At 54.8% G+C, this 8,846-nt stretch overlaps 2 long non-coding RNA genes across 2 annotated transcripts; one reads left to right on the top strand and one right to left on the bottom strand.

Annotated features, from left to right (window-relative positions):
• The first annotated feature begins 2,127 nt into the window (after positions 1 to 2,127).
• On the top strand, positions 2,128 to 6,433 carry LOC144307249 (uncharacterized). Its single transcript, XR_013374167.1, has 3 exons — positions 2,128 to 2,452; positions 4,220 to 4,287; positions 4,626 to 6,433. It is a non-coding gene; the product is annotated as an uncharacterized LOC144307249 (long non-coding RNA).
• LOC144307251 (uncharacterized) lies at positions 4,357 to 8,486 on the bottom strand. Its single transcript, XR_013374169.1, has 2 exons — positions 7,751 to 8,486; positions 4,357 to 7,201 (listed from the first exon to the last, which is right to left on the bottom strand). It is a non-coding gene; the product is annotated as an uncharacterized LOC144307251 (long non-coding RNA).
• Between the last annotated feature and the right edge of the window lie 360 nt (positions 8,487 to 8,846).

The raw sequence follows: 8,846 nt of genomic DNA, 5'->3' as shown, positions 1-8,846 counted from the left end.
GCCCTCCCATTTCTTCGCCTTCCCCCAGCCATTTTAGGGAGCTAGATAGGGGCCCGGGACCCTCTCTTTTCTCCCCCCTTAAATCCACCATCTAAGTGCCTACTCCTTCCCATCCCCCACTCTTCAAAGCCGAGGCTGTGTCCTCAATCCTGAGCTTGAGAAGTACTTGGGTCATTTTGAGGACTCCTTCATTCTGTCTAGAGGCTAGAATGGTGCCTGCACATTCAGATTTGTGCAGACGTAGTCTTTCCCCTGCCCTACTTCCAGCCTTCCCTTAACCCGAGCTGAACTACGCACCCAGCCTAGGGCGTGGGGGAGAATGCAGTAAGGTAGCCCTGATGGGGGAGGGAGACACGTGGGAGCTCCATTTGGGCACTGAGGCATCATGCTTGGACTTTAGATAACCCCAGAAATCTTTCCTGCCCATCTTCATGAAGCCTCCATGTCCTCAGAGGCCACACTGCCCCATGACCCATCAGGGCAAAAGTAAGGAAGCCCAGGTCCTGATGTCTGGCACCTTCTGTACTGATTCTCTATGGAAAAGGCCCAGGGGAAGGTCCCTGGGGGGTTGCTGGCATTGAGCCTAAGTGGCTTCATGTGTGCCATTTGGTGGCAGTGGGGTGAGGAGGTGGTCCATGGGGTCGTTGAAGCCCAAAGGGTTCAGATTCTGGGGCCCCTGGAGCCAGCTGCCGCCTCGATGCCCCTGGGCCCTGGGTGCCCCCCGGACTGCTCTGCCTGCGTGAAGCTCTGGCTGACATTTCTGGCTCACCAAAGGCCCGGCAGGGGAGTCCCAGAATGGACTTTCCCTGGCAGCTGTAGCTGCCTCTGGATCACACATGCTTGGTGGAGCTCAGCAAAAGAGCCAGGGGATCCCTGAAAGCCAAGTGTAGATTTTTGGGGGATGATATGATCCAGAGCCTATGATCTCATGAGAAAAGCCCAGCGGAGACATACTCAAAGGCTTCAGCTTGTTCCTGCAGAGCCCCCGACATGCATGCCCCCCTCCCCACTTAAAACTTCTGCAGAGGTTCTGCTCCTATGGCAGTAGGGAGTGAGGAACTGGACGAAGGCCCACGTCCAGGAGAACTTTTTTTTTTTTTTTTTTTTTTTCAGGAGAACTTTATAAGGTCCTCAGGTGTCTCAAGGCTTCTTAAAAGTCCCTTTGTGTTCCCTATAGTGATTCCTAACGCTTGAGATGAAGAGTCCACTCGGTTCCTTGGACATGACCTGAGCACCCACAGTGCGCTGGGCTGTTACAGGTGCCCACAGGTGACTGTGATGGCTCGCCTGCCCCGGAGGAGCTCACCTCGGTGGTGGAGGCATTCCAGTGTCATGAGCAGAGTGCTCGGCTAGGAACACCCAGCTCAGGCGTAGCATTACATCACTGTCATCCCAGGGGACCTGCCCATGCCAGCCTGGGAGGGTATCAGGGAAGGACATAGGGAACAGTGGGCTCTGGACTGGGGCCTCGGCAGGTGAGTGGAGTTACTAGCAGGGAAGGCATGGCAGGCATCCCTGGCGGCGGGGCCAGTGCCCGTCGTGGCATGGTGGGGACTGTAAGTATGTGTGTCACTGAAGAGTAAGCTCCAGTGGGACGTCAGTGTTGAGGAAAGGGAGAAGGCCATGCCAAAGAACTTGAGCTTTACCTCAGGGAACCATAGAAGCCAGTTTTAGGTCAGTCCGACCGGGGATTTTTTTTTCCCGACTGGGGATTTTAAAGACCGGACTCAGGTGCCTGCGTGGAGGGTGTGCTGAGACACTGTGCCTCGGTCTCCTCATCCGTAAAATGGTGATGATATCTTTCAAAGTGACAGGATTAGATCAGCTATTTACACAAAGTGCCTGAAACACAATGTTCATTCTCTGCCCACCCTCCCCACCCCGACCTGGCTTGGCTGTGAAGCCCCTGCACAGGGTGGGTCAAGAAACAGAAGCTCTGGTTTCAGGTGCACCAGGCAGTGGCTCAGTTCAGTCATCTGGGAAGAATCCATACATTATTCAGGTTCATGGAGAGCATCCTCTTAAAACAGACCGGGCCAGGTTAAAAATGGGCCTACCCAGGAGGATGTGGGGGCACATCCCAGCTCTGCACGCCGGACACACAGCCTGCGTGGAGGGCCTGAGGTCTCTTTTCTGTGCCCTAATGCTGGAGGCCTATGGTCTCTGTCTGTCTTGGAAACCACTCAGTTTCCTCTTGAGAGGTTGATGTCCTGGTTCAAAACATAGATTCTGGGACCCACCCACATGATTCCAGTCAGTACGGGTGTGGCCCAGGAACCTGCATTGTTGATGAACTTCCCTGGTGATTCTTACACAAGCTAGAGCTTGAGAACACTGAGGCAGAGTTTGCAACCACCCTGCAGAGGACATGTGAATGGCCCAGGACAGGCCAAAGGGCAGGAGGTGGTATATGCCTAAGTGCGCCCCCCTCCCCACCTGACAGCTGAGGCAGGTGAGCCAGGCGAGGGGACAGGACAGACGCTCCCACTGCACCCACTGTCTCCTCTCATGGAGCTGTCTCACTTCAGCAGAGTGAGCCTCAAGTCCTTTGGGGTTCTCTGGGGTTCACGTCCAGGCTGCTTCAGTGGTTTTGTAAAGGGTGGAATTCCTGGCTTCTTTCCCCTTCATCTTGCAAAGAATCCTAAGCCAAGTGATGGCAATGTGGGGGGTGGTGCTGGTAAGGAGTGGGCCAGGATGGCCTGAAGTAGCTTCAGATTATTTCCCTTGGAAGCTCCGAGTTTCAGTGGTCACCTCAAGCAGTTGGGTCTTTTCCTTGCACCCTTTGCAGAGAGACAGGGTGTGTGGGGGGAGACAAGAGAAGGGAATGAGGACAGGGGAGAGGGCGGGAGGGAGGACGGACAGGAATGGAGTGATAAAGAGATGGACAGGGAAAGGGAAAAGGAGAATGAGGGGGAAACGGGGGCAGAAATGAAGAGTACAAATACAGACCCAGAAGAGAGGTGTGTGTGCGTGTGTGCACACGTGTGGTGGGCTGGGGTGCGAGCAGGGCTCGCCTGGAAGGCCATCCAGGCCACTGTGCTTGTGCTGGTCTGTCCCAGTCCCAGTCCCTGGCTTCCTGCCACAGCGATGGGCTCAGAGCTAGCTTAGTGCTGGAATGCAGTGGCTGTGGCTTGGAGCCTCCCCTCTGGCTGAAGGGGAAAAGCTGCTGACAAATCGGCCTGGAATAACTGAGTTTTTCCAAACGGAAAGAAGAAACATACACACACGACCCAGTCTTATCATAAGCTCTGCAGTGACTTGGGATGGAAAAGTTTCATCATTGAGATGCAGACAGGGGAGGCGCCACCGAATTGCTGGCAAACAAGCCCCACCCACCCCTACCCTACACAGTGACACCCTCACATCCCTGCTACATTCCGACCCTGATTTGTCCTATGTACTGTCAAGGACCGAGATGAATCCCTGTGGGAGCACTGGAGCTCAGCGACACAAAACTCATCCTCCTGACGTGGGGATGGTGTCCTAGCAGCCCTCACCCCCGGCCGAGGAGGCGTGAAATCCACCCTGGTGACCATCAACTTTGGAGGACGTACAGGAGTCTTAGGTGGAGTTTCCCAAACCCCTGCCACTTCTCCCCAGCCCCTGCAGGTCGCTGAGTGCCTTCTGTTCTCCCCCAGCCAGGCAATTCCTTGTTGCCCTCCCTGGGTGTAGGGGCCATGGCCCAAAGGGTGTTAAGAGATGGGTTCTGGATTATGTACTGATTGGGAGCTGACAGCTGAATTCATCTCATTAAACATTTAATGAGCATCTTTTACTTGCCCTGTACACTGTGATCAGAAAGACCAACAAGACCCAGGCGGGGAAGGCAAAATGTACAAACGTAACTGTGACTCACATTAGGATGATGTGAATGTTAGAGACACAAGTGCCTTGTAGGATTTGCCAGAGAAAGAGTGATGGATCCAGTCTAGGCAACTCTAGGAAGGCTCTATGGCAACTCTAAGGCTCAAGACACTAGACCCTGAAAGCTGAACAGGGCTTCAACAGGGAAAGAAAAATGGGGAAATATTTTCCTGACTCTTTAAATTGCACCTGCAGAGTGAGATCAGAGATGTTTAAACACTGCCCTTTTGACCACACCAGCTGGGGAGTGCAAAGGCAAAACTGTGCATTTGAGTCCAGATTGTGACAGCTTTGACATCTTTTTGGGACAGTCACATGACTTCTCTGAGCCCCAATTTTCTCACCTGTAAAACAGGAATGTCAGCCATCTCACAGAGTTACCATGAACATCAAGTCATCGAAGCCCAAAGTGCCAGGCACGTCGTGAGTATGGGATGCTTATCTCTTAAGTACACAGGTAGAAAACATGGCATTGGATGAGAGACCTCGACGAACATTTTAATTCTCCAACAGCATTTTATTATGGTCCCTGCTCAGTCTAGCAATAGGCGGTGTTATCCCCATTACTCGGACCCCCATCACTCCCCACTTCCATGGGAGGCGAGCTCTGTATGCAACCACAGGGAAGCTGCCCCCACAGGGAAGGAAGTAGCCTGTGGAGCTGTAGCCCTGCAGTCAACAAGGCTAAGAGTGTTTCCCCTCAAATGTCTATGGATGGGTCACACCATCCCAACTACTCACTGCCTTGGTCTTATTTTCAGGGAGTCACCTTAACCAACTCCTATAGAACTCAGGACAATACCCAGACTTCCTGGATCTCTGGATGTGGCGTCTGGGAACACACATTTGGAACAAGCTTGTGTTCCTAAGGTATGGGAAAGTTTGGGGCTGCTCTTGCCTCAGCCTGGATTGCCCTTGCTCGGAGAGACAAAGGGCTTACTCCATTCAGCTCTGTTTAAATGTCTGCTCCTTGGAGAGGTCTCTGCTGACCACCTGACCCTAATAGTTGCCTCACTATTTTCAGTCCTCTTGATGGCCTTGACTTTTCACCATAAAGTACTCAGGACCTGACATTATATCACACTTACGTTTGCATGTTTATTATCTGGCTCTCCCACTGTAATGGAAGCTTCAGGAACATGTCCATTTGGCTCTTGGAACTTTATGTATTTCTAAAGATTGTATTTATTTATTCATGAGAGACAGAGAGAGACAGAGAGAGAGAGGCAGAGACACAGGCAGAGGGAGAAGCAGGCTCCATGCAGGGAGCCCGATGTGGGACTCGATCCCCGGACTCCGGGATCACGCCCTGAGCCGAAGGCAGACGCTCACTCAACTGCTGAGCCACCCAGGCGTCCCGGCTCTTGGATCTTTAGTGCCTACACCAGCGCCTGCTAGCAAGTGGATGCTGGCTACTTGGTAAGTGAAGAACTGCTCTGTGCCCCTGAAGTCTGCACTGGTCACTAGTGTTTGCCAAATATTTCCAGCTCTTCCTCCATTCTGAGCACAGGCTGGCACTGCACTTGCTCCCCTTGTGGAGGGCAGGCTATGCACGTAGGAGCCTCCAGGCTCTCTTGGCTTCCCTCCGGCATGGTGTCCGGCACCATTCGATGTGGTGGCTGCTCCATCAGCCTGGGTCCCTGAGCAGCTCTGAAGAAGAGCCTCCCTGGCAACTGGCAAAGGGCATGTAATACGAATGAGAGAGAAGTTTCTGGTTTAAAGGCACTGAGATTTGCCAGTTGTTTATCACTGCAGCTAACCTAACCTGTCCCGACTGGTCCAGTGAGCCTATGCAAACAGCTGTACTCTCAGAATCACTGGGAGGTCCCCTAAATGCTCTGGGGATTTCAGCATCTTCAAATACCTCAAAGCCAAACAAAACCAAAAACTTCCCCCCTTCAGAAAGTCGGGATGCCTTCTGTCCTTCCCCTTTCCTTCCTACTGGGACTCTCGCTAGGAGACTGTGGGGACCAGCCCCGAAACAATTCAGCCAGTGGAGGAAGCAGCACACTGCAGGACCACCTCTGAAGTGACTTCACACACTGACCGCGCACTCAGGCTACTGCCATAATCCTTCCCCTTGGCCAAAAATAAAAACAGCACACCTACTCTTCTGGGAGTGAGTCACAAACAGAAAAAAAGTCAATGGCTCTGAGCCAAGAGGATCTGCGAACATGGGAAGAACTCTCAGTGGAGGCGTCTCAGCAGACGCTGTGGTCCTACCCTAGCAGCCTGCCTGACCAAAGACCAATCCAAACAATTCTGAACCTTGAGCATCAAACACTACTACGCCCGGCATCTTCCTGACCCTAGTATGAGGCTAGAGTTTATTTAGTACTTCCTCCCTGGGGAAGGAGGACTGACTGGTGTGAGAGAGAGAGAGAGAGAGAGAGTGTGTGTGTGTGTGTGTGTGTCGTAGGACTGCTCCTTCAGGGGAGAAAGTGACAGGGCTGGGAAAGATGGTATCAGAGGACGTCCCAGGCAGGGAGCCTCCCGTTGGGAGTCAGGGGTGGCAACTACCTCTCCCAACCTCAATTTCTTGGCTCAGGCAGATGAACCTTCAGATAAACTTGATAAACTTTTTGGGTTGGTTACATTAGTTATGTTATCTCCATCTTCATCTCCATTCCCATCCCAGAAGCCAAATGTAGGGCTCTGGCCCTGCACAATCTCCTCCGCCATTCAGGGCTGACAGCAGCCACCCCCATTCCTCCAAATCAGAGCTGTAGCAGGAAGGGAAAACCAGTGCATTTTTCCGTGCAGCTCAGGCAACTGGGAAGGGGTTTCTGTCTGGTTATTCCAGACAGTCCTCAGTTTCACAGGGTTAAAGGAGACACTCATCCCACGAGCCCCTCTATCCAGGGCATCTGGGCTGGGCTGCCCAAATTTGTGCTTGGGGCTGGGGGTAGGGATGGAGGACAGAGATGGCAATTGTTGGCAATTATTTCACAAATGGCATTTCAGAACTGGCCTCCCAGTGATGGACTCGTTGCCAGGTCCTTTCTTCTTGCCACATCAAGCTGTCACCCGGAGCTCAAGCTGGGTCCACGCCCTGGACCTCACCCAGCTCACTGCCCCCCTGCGAGGGAGTGATCTCCTCCAAGGAGTCTCAAGCCTGTGGTGATGGATGGTTAACAAAGGGTGGGCACAAACAGATCTTTATATGCAACACAGGTGTCTGCAACAACTCCAAGAAAATGCAGAAAAAGTGGAAGAGGTGGAAATAAAAGACCAAAAAGGCAAATTGTACTTTCCTGTGTGAATATTCCGCAGAAAGCATTCAGGGAGAGCTCCCCAGATGAATTTTTCTCAGTGTGTCCCCTGAAGCTCATCTGCCCTGTGGGGAAAGGAACAGAGAAGCCCACTTAATCACCGCCTTAGATCTGCTTCTCTGGAAGCAGCACCACCACCTGGGAAGATGTCAAAAATGCATAACCTCAAACCTCAGCCCTAAACTCTTACTGACTCAGAAAGTCTGGGGGTGGAGCCCCGTAATCTGTGATTTACCGAGCCCGGTCTTCAAGTGACTGTGCTACATGCCGAAGTTTGAAAACCACTGATGGTAGAGAAAGCAAGGTTCAGCCAGGGCAGCAGGCTGATGGGAAGGGAAGTAAGAGGGGTGGCTCCCGGGGCACACGTCCTCATCTCAGCTCCTTCTGCTTTGTAACACTGTGGGGTTGGCTATTTTCCCTTGTGCCCAGAGACCACCTCTTGAGGTGAGAAGCTCCAGCCTCCGGTGAGGCCCGGCACCTGGAACATGTCCCCTGCCTCAACGCAAAGGGCTCTCTGATTGCCATCACCATGAAGGAGAAGCTGTGGACGGAAGCAGGCTGGGAATTCCCTGATCACTGGACTTTCCAAATTTTAGGAATCATCTAAAACTTACCTCCAAAGGAAAAGCAAAAGCAAAAGTGAAGATTCCCCCACCGGGCGCTGGGGGGAGTCCCATCTCTGACCTGGGAAGGAGAGGGTGCCAGTGGGAGGTCGAGAGGACTTTAGATTATTTTCAAAGTTGGTGACCTCTGTTGAATCAACCAAACTGAACCCCAGGTTTTACGAGGACGGGCGGTGGTCACTGCGTCAGAAGAGTGGATCGCAAATGCAATTGCCTGTCTTCCCACTCCCAGACTAGTTTACAGGCAAAAAACAAACCCTGGAGGCTGGAGGCTGGAGGCTGGAGGCTGGAGGCTGGAGGCTGGAGGGGGCCCAGGGCCATGCTTCTGGCCCCTTCCAAGGTCCAGCAGTCCCGTTCCCCGCCCGCGAGAGACGGTCAGGACAGGCTGCTAACTTGGCGGGATCCGGTGTAAAGAAAACCTGCCGGGCTCTCCGTTGAACGAATATTAAGCCTCAAGACGGTGGAATCGGAGCCACCAGATGGAAGGGACAGAGGAGGCTGTGAAGCAGGCTCGGGGGCAGCGGAAAGCGACCCGGCGTCGGGTCCCCGGGGGCGCCGTCCTCTCCTGACGCAGGGGGGTCCCGGGGTCCCCGGGCAGCCGCGGGCAGAGCCGGCCGCGACCCAGGAAGACGCGCGCTCCGCAGCCGCGAGGGGGGCGCGCTCGGGGGCCGGGCCCGGGGTCATCCGCACCCCAGGCTTCCGGGAAAGGGGAACCCGGTAGGGGAAATCCAGCCCGTCCCGCGGTCGGCGAGGGCAGCGTCCCCGCCGCGCGCCCCTGGGGGTCACGCGGTTCCGCCCGGCGCGGGGGGGGGGGGCGGGGGCGGCCGAGGATGTGCGCGCCCCGGCCCGGGACCTCGCCGTAGACCCCCCCAGCTAGTTCCTAGGCCCCCCGCGGCCTCCTGCGCCCTCACCTGGGCGTGGGGGGGCGGGGGGCGGGGGAAGCGGCGGGAGAGCGGAGGAGGCGGGGCTGCAGGCGGCGGCGGCGGCAGCAGCGCGTCTTGAGCGGCCCGGGCCGTCCGCTCGGCCTCCCGCAGACGCCCCGGAGCGCGCGCTCGGCGGCGGGTGGTTCCCCGGGCGGCCTCCCCGC

The sequence above is a fragment of the Canis aureus genome, chromosome 38, assembly GCF_053574225.1.
Source record: "Canis aureus isolate CA01 chromosome 38, VMU_Caureus_v.1.0, whole genome shotgun sequence".
Lineage (NCBI taxonomy): Eukaryota > Metazoa > Chordata > Mammalia > Carnivora > Canidae > Canis > Canis aureus.
The sequence above is the reverse complement of the archived record's forward strand: the minus strand, read 5'-3'. Positions and strand labels throughout refer to the sequence as shown.